Source organism: Salmo trutta, chromosome 6, assembly GCF_901001165.1.
Source record: "Salmo trutta chromosome 6, fSalTru1.1, whole genome shotgun sequence".
NCBI lineage: Eukaryota > Metazoa > Chordata > Actinopteri > Salmoniformes > Salmonidae > Salmo > Salmo trutta.
In genome coordinates, this window is record NC_042962.1 from 42,390,547 (window position 1) to 42,407,532 (window position 16,986).

At 43.3% G+C, this 16,986-nt stretch overlaps 1 protein-coding gene across 1 annotated transcript in view; it reads left to right on the forward strand.

Moving 5' to 3' along the window:
• Positions 1 to 3,039: 3,039 nt before the first annotated feature.
• The window catches only part of LOC115195953 (B-cell CLL/lymphoma 9 protein), a 100,540-nt gene continuing 86,593 nt past the window's right edge, over positions 3,040 to 16,986 (forward strand). Inside the window, exon 1 of the mRNA XM_029756326.1 lies at positions 3,040 to 3,480. The gene's annotated coding sequence lies outside the window, so the exon portion shown is untranslated. The remainder of the gene's footprint in view (positions 3,481 to 16,986) is intronic.

Sequence of the window (16,986 nt, forward strand, 5' to 3'; positions counted from 1 at the left end):
TTTGTCTCATTGTATGTCTTTCTACGGCTGGCCATGCTTTCCACCTGGCTACCCCAACCCCGGCCAACAGCTCAGCCCCCCCTGCAGCAACTTGCCCAAGCCACCCCCCCCCCCCCCTCCCGCTTCTCCTTCACCCAAATCCAGACAGCTGATGTTCTGAAAGAGCTGCAATATCTGGATCCCTACAAATCAGCTCGGCTAGACAATCTGGACACTCTTTCTAAAATTATCCACTGAAATTGTTGCAACCTCTATTACTATCCTGTTCAACCTCTCTTTCGTATCGTCTGAGATCCTCAAAGATTGGAAAGCTGCCGCGGTCATCTCCCTCTTTAAAGGGGGAGACACTCTAGACCCAAACTGTTATAGACCTATATCCATCCTGCCCTGCCTTTCTAAAATCTTCGAAAGCCAAGTGAACAAACAGATCACCGAACATTTGGTCATGGGTGCACTTCAGCCACACTCAAGGTCCTAAACAATATCATAACCGCCATCGACCTGGCCAAGGCTTTTGACTCTGTCAATCACCGCATTCTTATTGGCAGACTCAATAGCCTTGGCTTCTCAAATGACTGCCTCGCCTGGTTCACCAACTATTTCTCAGATAGAGTTCAGTGTGTCAAATCGGAGGACCTCTGGCAGGCTCTATGGGGGTGCCACAAGGTTCAATTCTTGGGCCGACTCTTTTCTCTGTATATATCAATGATGTCGCTCTTGCTGCTGGTGATTCTATGATCCACCTCTACGCAGACGACACCATTCTGTATACATCTGGCCCTTCTTTGGACACTGTGCTAACAAACCTCCAAACGAGCTTCAACGCCATACAACACTCCTTCCGTGGCCTCCAACCGCTTTTAAATGCTAGTAAAACCGAGTGCATGCTCTTCAACCGATCGCTGCCCGCACACACCCGCCCGCCCGACTAGCATCACTACTCTGGACGGTTCTGACTGAGAACTACAAATACCTGGGTGTCTGGTTAGACTGTAAACTCTCCTTCCAGACTCACATTAAGCATCTCCAATCCAAAATTACATCTAGAATCGGCTTCCTATTTTGCAACAATGCCTCCTTCACTCATGCTGCCAAACATACCTTCGTAAAACTGAACATCTTACTGATCCATGACTTCGGCGATGTCATTTACAAAATAGCCTCCAACACTCTACTCAGCAAACTGGATGTAGTCTATCACAGTGCCATCTGTTTTGTCACCAAGGCCCCATATACTACCCACCATTGCGATCTTTATGCTCTCGTTGGCTGGCCCTCACTACATATTCGTCGCAAACCCACTGGCTCCAGGTCATCTATAAGTCTTTGCTAAGTAAAGCCCTGCCTTATCTCAGCTCACTGGTCACCATAGCAACATCCACCCGTAGCATACGCTCCAGCAGGTATATTTCACTGGTCATCCCCAAAGCCAACACTTCCTTTGGCCGCCTTTCCTTCTAGTTCTCTGCTGTCAATGACTGGAACGAATTGCAAAAATCATCCAATCTGTAAATAGCACACCCAACTACCTCATTCCCACATGGGACGGCAGGTAGCCTAGCGGTTAGAGCATTGGACTAGCAACCGCAAGGTTGTAAGATTGAATCCCTAAGCAGACAAAGTACAAATCTGTCGTTCTACCCCTGAACAAGGTAGTTAACCCGCTGTTCCTAGGCTGTCATTGAAAATAATAACTTGTTCTTAACTGATTTGCCTAGTTAAGTAAAGGTAAAAAATATATATATTGTTATTTATCCTCTTGCTCTTTTGCACCCCAATATCTCTACTTACACATCATCATTTGCACATCTATCACTCCAGTGTTAATGCTAAATTGTAATTATTTTCGCCTCTATGACCTATTTATTGCCTTACCTCCCTACTCTTCTACATTTGCACACACCGTACATAGATTTTTCTATTGTGTTTTTGACTGTACGTCTGTTTATGTGTAACTCTGTGTTGTTGTTTTTGTCGCACTGCTTTGCTTTATCTTGGCCAGGTCGCAGTTGTAAATGAGAACTTGTTCTCAACTGGCCTACCTAGTTAAATAAAGGTGAAATAAAATAAAAATAAAAATGTGAGTGCTATGGGGCAATAGTCATTTAGACAGGTTACCTTGGAATTCTTGAGCACAGAGACTATGCTGGTCTGCTTGAAACAAGTTGGTAGCAGCATGAAGCTGCATGTGCAACATGGTCAAGGCCAGTGAGGTGATTTGAAAGCTGAGGGTAAACCGACTACATACGTGTATGATAAAGATACCATTGTGCAGGTTGTCAAAATCACAAAACATATAACCACAAAATAATGGGGTTTTAGTGATAAACACAAAGTGCCTCAGGATTGATTTGTTGACCTGTCTGGCTGCCATCTATGTCTGTCAATCACAAACACCAAAATCCCACAGACCCACACACTCACTTTATGGGTCAGTTTATGTGGGTTGAAGCTGACTTTTACTTTTACCTCCTACGTTTGGTGCTCATGGTTCATTGTTCCAAAAGCAACACCTTCCCCCTGATCTAGTCTCCACTATGCCCCCCCCCCCTCTTTCACGCTGTGATCTCCAACCTCTGAGGCCAGGCATGAGGACAGATCCTGTCCTACCCAACCCCCCACCTTTCTCTCTTTCACTCACTCTCCCTTGCTCCCTTTCTATGTAGGTGCCTCTCCTAACCCCCCACCTTTCTCTCTTTCCCTCACTCTCTCTTGCTCTCTTTCTATTTAGGTGCCTCTCCTATTCTCCCTCAGTCTGAATCGTCAATGTTTTATCCTACCCTCCCCTCTCGATGTGATTTTTCACCTGTGAAAGCGGGAGCAGTATGGTGCCTGTGCAGTCCTCTGCTGTGTGTGTGTGTGTGAGCAGGTCAGAGACTGGAAGGCTTACACGCCGAACGAGAGAGAGGGAGAGGAGGGGCGACCTGAATAGTGGGGGATAAAGAACGAGTGGCAGAGAGGACGGAGACAGAGGGAGAAAGGGGTGTTTGTAAGGGTAGATGTCTGTGAGTGTGTGTGTGTGTGTGTGCGGGGGGGGGGGGGGGCTGTCTTGTTTGCAGCTTGTCAGCAATTGCTTGAGACAAGCTTCCCCTCCACCATGTGTGAAAGCTACTTGGCGTGAATGCCCAGACTGTACCAAGTGGCGGCGAGTCATGAGGGGGGGAGCTGCAAGAAAAACAGACTCACACAGAGACAATAGGCCCCTGAAGTGTTCCCCCCCGAGTTGCTTTGATGATGTCCTAGTGTCTAGATGCTAGAGGGGACCAGGGCTTGCGAGGAAGAAGAAGTCTTTGTGTGCACTCTTTTCACCGGCCAGGACAAAAGAGTGGGGAGTAAGAAGCCCAAAGAGAAGAAAAAACACCAAACAAATGAAAACCAAAGCGCTCCTCTAGATGTTTTGTGTCCGCGGTAGTGGGGAAGCGAGGGAAGGAGAGAGCGAGTGAGGAGGAGAAGAGAGCTGCGGTAGCACAGGTTGATTGGGTGAGTAGTCTGTGTGTGTTTCTTCAGCTTTGGTTGTTTTCTATTTCCAGGGGTTAGTTGTATTTTGGGGTTAGCGTGTGTGGAGGCTGGAGTTGGGAAGCCACTGGGTGAATTGCATGGTGTTGGTGTACCTCCCATCAAAGTGTAAATCTGGATTTTTATTTACACCAGTGTTAATGTGGAGATTGTTTATATGAGGATAAATGCAATGCATTGAGCTGTGTGGTAAAGCCTGCTTAAAAGGCAGTGTGTGTGTGAGATTGTCAGTGTGGTTTGGAATGTGGGATTGATTAGTCTGTAAATGGGATAACCCCCCTATGATAGTCTGACCCTCTGTGTGTGAGACAGAGAGAGTAACGGCGGTGAGTGAGGGTGTTAGGTGGGAGGGAGAACCGTCTGAGATCTCCCCAGTCCCATGTGTGAGACAGAGGTGAGACAATGAGACCGCCCTCTCCGTGTCAGCTTTGTCACTTGTGGTTGTGGCTGAACACAGTGTTGGGGGAGTGTGTGGGGGGCAGGGTGGACCTATCTGCCCCTGAGGGGTTTTGGGGGTGGGGGGCTATGTCTGTCGAACCAAGTGAGCATGTGGGTAGCGGGCAGATTTCAAACAACCAGCGGTTAGAGAAGAAAAAAAGCCTGCTGTGATTTTTGGTTCTCCATTCCCTTCTTTCTGTCTCTCTTCCCTTTCCATGTTATGAGGCTTGTCCACAGCTGCATTGTATCTTGAGAATTAGAACTCTCCATCTTATATACAGAGTCTTTGTTAGGCCCTGGCAGCGAATGGCTGTTTGGGGAGTTAATAATTCTGAGATTGTCTGTCATATTCACTTGGTTAACACTCAACACACGATGCAAAGAGTGAACTGTGCACAATGCTTGGGATTCAGCTGGTATTAAAACGTATACAAAAGCATTAGAATTTTATACACAATTTCTTTGTGGAGGAAATATTGTTTGTTTGTTTGTTTGTTTGTTGCTATATTCATTGACTATTCAACTCTAATTAATTTCAAAGAATGGTTCACTGTGACTTTAGTTCACCATAACTTTAGTTCACCAATGTGATTATATATTCATAGGCACTTGTTTTTGTATTATTTGATCATTTCCATGCTCTCCCAATTCAGCAGTATATTTAATCTGAGCGATATTGCTGTCAGTCTTTGATATGATCGTTTTTCTTCAGTTTGGTCCTGAGTTAAAGTAAGTCCTCTGTGCCAAGTGGACATGATAGAATGAAGTGTGTTTGTTTCTTTATTTGGATCCCCATTAGCTTTTGCAGAAGCAGCATCTACTCTTCCTGGGGTCCACAAAAAAAACACAAAGCATGACAAGTAACAAAACTGATACACTGATAGCCAAGGAAATTCACACACATTTAAAATTCAACAATATACAAACAATACAACAACAAAAATAATGTGCGTGTTAAGAGTATGTCTGTGTGTTTGTATCCCCTCACAGTCCCGCCATTCCATGAGTTGTTTTTAATCTGTGTTTTTAAGGTAATTTTGCTGTTTGCTTGAGTAATTGGAGATGGAAGGGAGTTCCATGCAATCATGGCTCTGTGTAAAACTGTGCGTTGTTGTTAATTTGTTTTGGAATTGGGGACTGTGAAGAGACCCCTGGGGATTTGAATGGATGTCTTAGCTGAATGTTATTTAATTATGCAGACAATCTGTCATTTCTTCCCAGTAATATTTCTCATATAAGCTAGGAGAAACAGTTCATCTCTGGTCAACCCTACACGTCGATGGGGCTGCAGTGGAGTGGGTAGAGAGCTTCAAGTTCCTCGGTGTCCATATCACTAAGGACTTAAAATGGTCCACACACACGCGCATAGTCGTGAAGAAGGCACGACAGCACCTCTTCCCCCTCAGGAGGCTGAAAAGGTTTGGCATGGGCCTTCAAATCCTCAAAAATCTGCACCATTGAGAACATCTTGACTGGCTGCATCACTGCTTGGTATGCTTAGTATGGCAACAGCACCACCCTCGATCGCATGCCGCAACAGAGGAAGGTGCGGACAGTCCAGTAAATCACTGGGACCGAGCTCCTTGCCATCCAGGACCTCTATATCAGGTGGTGTGAAAGGTAGGCCCTGAAAATCATTAAAGACTCCAGCCACCCAAGCCATAGACTGTTCTCTCCATTTCCGCATGGCAAGCGGTACCGCGCACCAACTCTGACACCAACAGGCACCTGAACAGCTTCTATCTCCAAGCCATAAGACTGCTAAATAGCTAACAGAATGGCTACACAGACTATCTGAGTTGACCCCTTTATTTTATTTTTGTACTGTCTCTATGCACACTCCCAGGATCCTACACACTCTTACACATTGACACTCCAACACACATACACACTCCAACACACACACACACACACGCTTGATTTTCTCACAAGCACAACATGCACACACATTTATACTGACTCTACACACATGCACACAATCATCATGTACACCGCTGCTACTCTGTTTATCATATATCCTAATGCCTAGTCACCTTACCCTATAAATATCTACCGCTATCACTCCAGTATCCCTGCACATTGTAAATATAGTATTGGAACTGACCCTGTGTATTTCTTCTTACTTTCTTGTGTTCTTCTTAGTTCTTTTTTTGTTTTTTTCTACCTTATGTTATTTTTAGTATATTGATTACTACATTAGTGGGTTTAGAGCTAGCAAGAAAGGCATTTCACTGTACTTGTGAACATGACATTAAAACATGGAACTTGAGAGGGGAGGAGAGGACAGGAGACAGTCACTCCGTTCTACATTAGTCCTGTCTGGGTCCTCAGACATCAGCTTCAAAGATGTGGTAGTTCAGGGATTTACATTTCACACGGGGGAGTCAGTGTTACAAGAGGCAGAGTTCACTTCCAGTTGATTCAAGCAATGCATCAAAAAATGAGAAGAAATGATCTTCCCGAGTTAACTGCCGTTTATACTGCACCTAACTCACCTAAATATAAGTAAATGAGCACTGAATGAATGAGCGTGGGCAATCATGAGTGTTTTATTTGTGCAAGCTTTACCTGATAATGCATCAAAGGGTACTTGGATTTGTTGATAGAGTATATTTGTACCGCTGTGACACAGACACATTTTGTCTGTTCAAAACAAAAACCTTTTCTAAGCATATTTCTTTGGACATTTTTCAGACTAGGACAAGCGAATAGGTTGTGAGCATTTTTGTTATGCAAAAAAGGCAGACTTGGCAACTTGTGAATTTGCATATGACCTCGAGAATGCAACTTAAGTCTGTTTCTCTATACAACAGGAAATAGCATTAAACTTAATTATACTGCTGTATAATCAGTAAAACATCATATTGAGTAATTCGGTAAAAGAAGAAAAGGCATGATGATTAAATGAGTTCTAGGGTTTAAAACGAGGAAATTCTATCATTGAAAGGGATAGTTCACTGGGGAGCGTGCAACAGAATAAATGGGTTTATTCTTCACAGTTGTCAAATATCTAATGCATAAATTATGCCTACATTACAGCAACAGTTAATAATCCACTGCAAACATAAAAAAGCATTTAGTTAGATGACAGTTTAGTTAATGCCAGGATGTGAGAATGAACACTCGTAATAGTTTCATTATTTCCTAGGGTTCCGTAGCACATTTTTGGCCAGCAGAAATAACTTTAGAAAGAGGATGTGGACTGAGGACTTGACTTGTGAGACATGGTGATTCTAGGAGGTTCATTTGGAGGTGTCCATCAGGCTGTGTATTCGGGGGGGGGGGGGGGGGGGGTGACAGCACTCCAAAGACAGTTGAATCTGGAGACCAGAGTGAATCGCATCAAAGTTATAATTGAGCATACTACACACCCTCTTTGGTATAATCACCCCACCTTTTGTGTCCTGATTCGGGTTCATGTATTAAGCTAGCTCTGGCTATTGGAGAAGAGGGTAGTAAGAAAGAGTCTGTGTAAGTCCTGCAGCACAGCCTGGCCTCAGGGACCCATCCCCCATCAACAGGCCCTGTAATCTCAACATGGATTTCTGCCCAAAGTGGTGACAAATTTACCGGTGCTATAGCTAAGCAATTTCAAGGAAAAACGAGCAGAGGATCCAATAATTGAAGGATCAATGGTCATGGTTCAGGAGAGAGAGAGAGAGGAGGTTTGCTGGCTGGACAGACAGCAATCAGACATTTGGCCTCAGCTCCCTACTCTGACAGGACCGGACTGAGGGGTCGGAGAGAGAGAGAGAGAGACAGGTTGATCAGCGCAGGGTTAGAAGTATAGGTGGTAGATGAGTGTCTGGATCATTTTGCTTAGTTCATGCTGATGGTCAGATTATTTCCCAGTCTCCCTCTGCTTGATGACCTCCCCATGTGTTCCATGGGGAGGCTGCTGAGCTCATTCAGTTGCATGGCTCCACAGAGTGCAGAGTACAGGGGCTGTCCAGACAGCCCAAGTCCTCTCTACAAAGACCAGAAGTCCCTGTAATTTACCTAAGCCCCTGTCACGGGGGAAATACTTCCCTCAAGTACTACTACTGAGAAATGTCTAAGGAGGCTTGAGCCAGAATTCAACCAATTGTAAATGAAGGGAAAACCACGCTGCATGTTGACTGACATTGTTTATGCTGGATTTTAAGGACAGGCGAGGTTTTGTATCAATATCCAATGGCGATATCCCCAAAAGAATGCGCTTGCGCTGCTGTGTCGTTTGAAAACATTTAGCACCTTCGATACAGTGTTTAACATTCGGAGTGAATCTCCAGGGCGGTTTTCTTTAGAAGCTATCTAGGTCTGTGTTGAGGACTGTGTCTACTCTATAGAGTCGCTGCCTTCCTCAAGTGTCAAACCAACATTAAGTTGAGTAGGCCTATTTTCAGAGCTCTTCAGCGTGATATCACCGATGCTAGCTAAACAATAGCACACAACACTTGATTGAACTCCCCAGCTTCACTTCATCTCTATCAAGCACGTTACAGCATACAAAGCATGTGCATGTTCAAGAGGCCCTTCACACCTGGGTGGGCTCTACAAAAGTACTCAGAGCAGATGGGAGATAATGCATAGGAACACACGTTAGCGATTGCATTAGCATTAGCGCATAGCATTAGCAGTGCTGTTGTCTCAGTTAGGGATGTGGCGGGCACAAGATTTCGTCAGTCAGTAATTGTCAAGCAAATAACTGTTGGTCTCACGGTAATTGACCGTTAATTAACACAAACACATTTAGCATATCATGGCTTCTACACCTACAAGCCACTGATGCAGACCTTTGGAACATCTACATTTTAAAAAGTCTAATAAATCCATGTAACATAGCCTACACCTTCAAAGTAAATCCGTTATTTATTTTAGACAGGTCTAAAGAAACATGATATAAAGAAAATGTTGACTATTTCAGAAGAACAGAATAGCATACTCTGAGTTGTCCTTATGTTAGGCCCTGATCTGGCTATGCCATGTGGATGTGGGCTACACTAGTTCATTAACAGACAACATTTGCTTAAAATTGTGCACATGCGGCTATTCTGCGTTGAGCGGTTAACAAAGAAATAGGTGTTCCTATATGCTTAATTTAGAGTTATTAATGTAACTTTAGCTGTTCTACAAATGTTGGGCTATATGTTTTGATTTGTAATACATTGTAAGGCTGCATGATGCAACTCCAATGATGATTCGAGAAAAATTGCTTGAAAGGCATGAGCTCTGCTTTGTTTTTTTTTGCGCAGGCTGTACACACTATATCAGGCTCTCATTTACAATTTGACAAGCACTTGATAATGCCTGGAATTTGACTGTGGCATCCCCTTTGTGTCGCTGTATTGCACCCTAAAAAAATCCCTGCCTTTTGCGGGCAGTGGCCTTCGGGTCTTTCTCACAGTCTACAAGTGAAGACAGACACATCCGGACGCAACTGCGCGCTTCCTCATCCAACTCGGAGGAGCATATTGAAAATATTGGAAGAACTGTCCACATTTACTTTTCGTCAGCCAACAATATGAGTAGGCCTAACGAACTTCAAAAGCACTAGCCTATGTCAATCTACTATCCCCATAGTACAAAGGTCGACCTATTCTATTGTGTGCGAGAAATAAATATTCCAAACACAGTCTGGGACAGTTGTGGGATGCAATAGATCCCAAATCAATACAACCACTAGCATTAAAAACACTTTTTTACGCAACAGATCAGAACGTTTCGCTTAAAATGTTGATAAACTATTAGGCTACTTATTCACATTATAAGCGCAGCAATGCGCGCACGGCAGTAGGCTATAAGCGTGAATGTTCCATTAGCAGGAAAACACCATTATCAAAAGTGACCGCAAATGCAATTATGCATGTAATGCTTTTATTATAAAGGTTCATTTTTATGGGGAAAATTATCTTCCCCAAACTTGAAATTCACGCGCTGCTTATGTATGCCACTCAGTGGTGGGAAAAGAATTTACTTGAGTAAAATGAAAGATACCTTAATAGAACTTGAGTAAAATGAAAGATACCTTAATAGAACTTGAGTAAAATGAAAGATACCTTAATAGAAAAGGACTCAAATAAAAGTGAAAGTCAACCAGTAAATTACTACTTGAGTAAAAGTCTAAAAGTATTTGGTTTTGAATATACTTAAATATCAAATGTAAATGTAAATGCTAAAATATACTTAAGTATCAAAAGTAAATGTACAAGTATAAATCATTTCAAAATCCTTATATTAAGCAAGTCAGACGGACACATTTTCTAGTTTTTTATTTGTCCAACACTCAGACATCCATGACAAACGAAGCATGTGTTTTGTGAGTCCGCCATTTCAGATGCAGTAGGGATGACCAGGGATGCTCTCTTGAGATGTGAGTAAATTAGACAATTTTCATGTCCTGCTAAGCATTCAAAATGTAATGAATACCTTTGGGTGTCAGAGAAACTGTATGGAGTAAAAAGTAAATAGTTTTCTTTAGGAATGTAGTGAAGTAAAAGTAAAAGTTGTCATAAATATAAATAGTAGAGTACAGATACCCCCAAAAACTTCTTAAGTAGTACTTTAAAGTATTTTTACTTATGTACTTTACACCACTGATGCCAGTTAGGCTCTACACCCCTTGTAAAGTGTATTAATGTGCTTAATTGTAAGAAGTTCTTTGGCCACTTTAGTTGTGATACAAACATTATTAAAACATGTAGGCCTATGGGCTAGGCTAGATGAGGTGTTCGACTATGATTTGAAAAAGTCACACAAAAAGGACGATGTTTCTTATGCTGGGAATCATTCACAAGTGATAATATATAATTATATTATAGGCTAATATTGTTACCCATCAGACTATTTTTGATTTAATCTGGTCTTTACATATACTAGATAATATATGTGTGAAATTTGTTTTGATTTAGAATGGACCATTATCATGCACCTGTCTCCAAACAGGGGCAGGGGAAAAAATACGTAATCTATTCACTTAAATAGCGAATGGAGGGCGCTTTTCCCTGTGGTTTATTTTCATGCCAGCCAGGTAGGCTATACTCCTATTGTAAAGATAAACAATGTGCTTAATATTAGGAAAGTTGAGAAATAAATATAGTAGGCCTAGCCTATAGATAGCTGATCCTGCTATTTTTAGTAGAGGCCACCGGTCTGTTTTCTCGCGCAATTGCATAGCCTATTGAAATGTTGCACAAAATGAGCTCATGGGCTCTCACGAAGTGTTTGATTCGATTTCCGAATACATTTGCATTGATGTCGGAGTGATTAGAGGGACAACAGAGTGCTGAGTACCAGGCAGTTAGCAAGTTTGGTAGGCTACTAACGACCATCAGCAGCATCAGAGCTTGGAAAAGCCTAATTACTGGCAACGGTCACATGGAATTTGACTGCCTTCATGACTCGTGGCGGTAATATGGTTATTACCTAGTCTCAGTTCTTGTTAGAGAGGCATTGATCTTGTGTTTCTTCTCCCTGTAGCTTGTTTGTTATCGTCAATGGTCTCACCTGGTTCTGCTCAATGCCAAGATGCCCGCAGATGAGGGAAATCTAATTTGGGAGAGAGTTCTCTCTATGATGGAACACAGCTGTAGAAAACCTTGCTGTAGTCTCCTGCTTCGTACACATCAGGGTCGTGTTCATTGGGCACCGAACAGAAGAAACTAAAACAAAGAGGGACTACCTGGACTTGGTCCAGTAAGAAACAATCATTTGTGTTTGCTGTTACGTGCCCTAATGAACTCAACCCAGATGGGTGATGATCAAGGAAAGAGACATTGAGCACCTCTGTGAGTATGTACAGCACATCAGATCACAACTCTGGCTATGGATCGACCTTGGCTTTCCCATGTAACACTATAATAGGATAGCATACTAGATCTCTGCAGCTAACTGCTAGCTGCTAACTGCCATTCATTCCTTTACACTTGTGTGTGTATAAGGTAGTTGTTGTGAAATTGTTAGGTTAGATTACTTGTTAGATATTACTGCGTGGTCGGAACTAGAAGCAGAAGCATTTCGCCACACTCGCATTAACAATCTGCTAACCATATGCATGTGACAAATAACATTTGATTTAACAAGGACGTCTTCTCTTAGACACATTTGTGCACTTCTAGAAATGGTGCTGTTGTTCAGTGGCTGGAATGTTTCATGACTTTTCCAAGGCTGACCTGATATAGCTAGGACAAATGATGGCGCTACTCTGGCGGTTGGCCTGTAATGCTGATACATTTGCGTTGGCTGTTAGCATTCCATGATATCAGCACAGACCTGCACTTTAGCTTCAATTAATGGACTCAGCATGGGTGAGGAATCAGCTTCCCCAGCGTATTAGACAAACGTGCGTGCACACACACACACCACACACACAAACACTCATGGGCACATGCATGCCTATACAAAGACTTACACAGTGAAAGGTGGTGCTGTTTCTTCCATTTCAGTGCCACTTCGTTCCTAGAACTCCTCTGGTTCGCCACAGTCACATGGAAATAATACCTGCCCCTTTGCTTTGGGATCATTATTGCTCTATTTTCATAATTTACTGTGTCTGCATGTTGGTTCTGGTTCCCATTTCCCCAGGATTTATGCTCCTCTATTACAGTCCTCTCTCTTTAATGCACTTGCACAGAGCCACAGGATAATTTGATACGCTTCGCATTTGGGAAATCTGAGACAGAGAGAGTGAGACAGAGAGAGACGGAGAGAGAGAGAGAGATATTGAAAGAGAGAGGGGGAGATAGGAAAAAAGAGGGTCTGAAAAGAAAAATGTATTTTTTAAAATATAATTTATTTCACCTTTATTTAACCAGGTAGGCCAGTTGAGAACAAGTTCTCATTCACAAAATAATGACAAAGAATCAAAATATTGAATTCCTGTGTGTAGGTCAGGTTCCTGGTTTAGTGCTTTTGTGGTGCCCTAGCCTCCTGATTGGGCAGAGGTTAAACCAGATCATTGGCTGCTGGTCTTCGGTCCATGGTGGTGGCAGTAGTGGCAGTGTGGGATAGCAGGCATCAGGGAGGAGGGTGAGTCATCAGGGAGCCCAGCGCTCACAATATACAAGCAGCAAAAAGGACTGGAGAAAGGGAGGGAGAGAAGGAAGGGGGCTGTGATGAATTCAAAGCAGTCTTGCTTGACTTGTGGTGTTTATTGGTCCATGGAAGCTTCTGGAAGTATGCTAATGACTCTTATCCTGTGTGTGTGTTTGAGAGAGAGAGAGAGAGAGAGATGGAGGCAATGAGCGACTTTCCCCAACATCTCTCGCTGTCTGTCTGTCTGTCACACACACACACACACACACACACACACACACACACACACACACACACACACACACACACACACACACACACACACACACACACACACACAGAGAGAGAGAGAGACACAGAGAGGGAGGTACATGTGGAAAAGGGGCAGGAAGGTAATCTGAATATGGAAAAAACATAAATGGAAAATAAATGGAGACATTTGCCATAACGGTAAAAAGAGTATAGCGTAGAGAGAGAGGATCAGGATAATCAAACTGCTGAGATCCTTTGCAATCTGATATGATAACCAATGTTAGAGCCGATTCAGATAGATTCAGCTGATTAATGGTCCTGTTCATGTCCAGAGCCCACTTCATTGATTATTTTGCCAAGTGTGAACGACTGGGTTCGAAACCCAGGTCTCCTACGTGCCTCAAAACTGTGAGCCTGCTGAGCTAAACGCTATCAGAACCCTATAGCTGAGCCCTTTAAAACCACTGACAATTGTCCATCTCTTCTCTCAGATCTGCTAGGACACAGCTTAGTCATGGATAATAATATAATAATCTTTCGATTCACTGGATCGCCACGCCTTCCTCAAGGACAAGGGCTTTTCATTCAGACATCGAGAAGTTATATACACTCCTAAACCACACATCATCTCCCATGGCAACAGGTGCATTTCTCAGTGTCACAGGTAGTGTGTGTGTCAACATCACAGGTAGAGTTCTTTTGTGCTGCTCAGGCACAGCAAAGGTCACCTCATAGTCTTTGTGAGGAGCCACACATTCTGCCTGTTACTTTGTACCTGTCGGAAGAGTTAGCATTCTTTTTTACACCTCTCTCACACATTGTAGCCCCTTCACCCTGCTCTCAGCACTTATCTCAACCTCAAATACCAATACAATATAACCTGATACTGTACAGAGTGTACTACTATCAAGGCAGGGCAATCAAAATCATACCGATCTTGAATGCCCTACCTTTTTTTCCCACACAGCCCATTTTTCTCTGCTGCTGTGAATGATAGGAATAGGATGGAACATACCACATTGCTTGTCTCAAGGCTCCTATACACTCATGCAAACCATACAGGCATACACAACTCTCCCATATGGATTTACTGTATAAGGGGGTGTATTGTGTGTCGTGACTATAGCTGCGCGGTTGCGTGGAGCAGGTTGGCATTTATTGTCTTGAATCTTGACCTGGAGGCAGAACATTTTTTTGTTTTCATGAATCTTTACGATATAGCCAAGTTTGACTCTGCAGCTGGCCTATCTAGCGGAAATCGCTCAGTTTTGCCTCCAGGGCAAGATTCATGACAACAAATATCAACCTGCTTGGGTGGATGACAAGCTGATCTTGTGTCAGCGAGTGTCCCCGTGTGCATGAGCATCGTGTGCATGATCATTTCTTGTATTTGCAGTGGAAACGTCTTGTTGAAATGTGGTGTTTGTGTGTGTATATTGTGCATGTGCTGGGTGTCTGTCTGTTTGCGTATGCGTGCTGTGGTGCAGAGCTGTAATGCTTCTGCTCAGCGTAGCAGATCACACTAGCATCTGCGCAGCTGTGCTGGTGATGGCTCCTCCGAGAGCATGGGGAACGGGCGCAGCTGTACCTCTCTTTCTCTCGTTCTCTCTCCTGCTTTCTTTCTCTTTCTCTTCCAATCTCTCTCTTTCTTTTTTCTCTTCTTCTCTCTCTCTATCCCTCTATCTCTGCTATCATCCTCCCTCCCTTTTTCTCTCCTGTCTATCCTCTGTCTCTATTTTTCTCCCTCCCCTCTTTCACTTTCTATCTTTCTCCCTCCCTCCCCTCTCTCACGCTCTCTCGCTGTCTGCTATCTTTCTTCTGTCTCTCTCTCTCTCCCTTCCTCTGCCCCTCCTCCCTTCCTCCACCTCTCTTCTTTCTGGTAAATCCAGCCTGACTTTCTGTAACTCAATCGTGGTTCCACCAAGGGCTTGTTGGACTGTATCCCCATGGTAGCCCTCATCAAAAAGCAGAGAGTGATATGTCAGATGTTCACCCATCAAACCCACATACTACTGGTCCCATAGGTCAGCACAGGCCAGCTCTCACCACACCTCCATACAAGGGATTTTGCCTCTTGACTCAACTTCCTGTGTTTTGCTTGGCCCATGGCCTCGTGGAACCCTGGCCTTTGGAGCTGCTCCTTAGTTAATATGTGAAACTATTCACTCTTTGGATAAGCCCCGTATTCCACCACTTTGTTGTACTTTGAGGAGGAGATAGACTATGAAATGAGAAAGTTCAGATTCAGAACAAAGCAAATGGAGAATAACTATACTGAAAATGTAATCTAGTCTAAAGAACAGGGCCAGTTTCCCGTACACAGATGATAAAACTAGTTATCCACTAAAAGGCTATTTCAATGGAGATTCTCCATGGAACATACATTTTTAATCCAGGACTAGTCTTAATCTAGGTCCAGTTAGGAGGCCATTTTACCTGATTTATTTACTCTATAAGAAGGTGGTTGGACCAAAGAAAAGATTGCGTTAGTAGTTCAGACCCAGACTCTTCATGGTGGTGAGATGTTTTTTATTTATTTATTTAAAAAATTATTTCACCTTTATTTAACCAGGTAGGCCAGTTGAGAACAAGTTCTCATTTACAACTGCGACCTGGCCAAGATAAAGCAAAGCAGTGCGACAAAAACAACAACACAGAGTTACACAAGCAAATGTACAGTCAATAACACAATAGGAAAAAAATAGAAAAATCTATGGACAGTGTGTGCAAATGTAGAAGAGTAGGGAGGTAAGCAAAAAATAGGCCATAGATGTAACGGTTGTCTTTGGAAGAAGGAGTAGACCAAAGCGCAGCGTGGTACGTGTTCATGATGTTTATTAATAACTTGAACACTGCAACAAAAAAACAAAGTGGAACAAAACGCAACAGCTCTGTCAGGTGAACACACCAAACAGAAAACAACTACCCACACCAACCCTGTGGGAAAAGGCTACCTAAGTATGGTTCCCAATCAGAGACAATGATAGACAGCTGTCCCTGATTGAGAACCATACCCGGCCAAAACAAAGAAATACCAAAACATAGAAAAAAGGACATAGAATGCCCACCCTAGTCACACCCTGGCCTAACCAAAATAGAGAACAAAACCCTCTCTATGGCCAGGGCGTGACAATAGAGGCGAAATAATTACAATTTAGCATTAATACTGGAGTGATAGATGTGCAGATGATGATGTGCAAGTAGAGATACTGGGGTGCAAAAGAGCAAGAGGGTAAGTAATGATATGGGAACAAGGTAGTTGGGTGTGATATTTACATATTGGCTATGTACAGGTACAGTGATCGGTAAGCTGCTCTGACAGCCGATGCTTAAAGTTAGAGAGGGAGATATAAGACTGATTTCTGCAAACAGTTCCAGTCATTGGCAGCAGAGAACTGGAAGGAAAGGCGGCCAAAGGAAGTGTTGGCTTTGGGGATGACCAGTGCAATATACCTGCTGGAGCGTGTGCTACGGGTGGGTGTTGCTATGGTGACCAGTAAAATGCTTCGATAAGGCGGGGCTTTACCTAGCAAAGACTTATAGATGACCTGGAGCCAGTGGGTTTCGCGACGAATATGTAGTGAGGGCCAGCCAATGACAGCATACAGGCCGCAGTGGTGGGTAGTATATGGGGCTTTGGTGACAAAACGGATGGCACTGTAATACACTGCAGCCAGTTTGCTGAGTAGAGTGTTGGGTGCTATTTTGTAAATGACATTGCCGAAGTCAAGGATCGGTAGGATAGTCAGTTTTACAAGGGTATGTTTG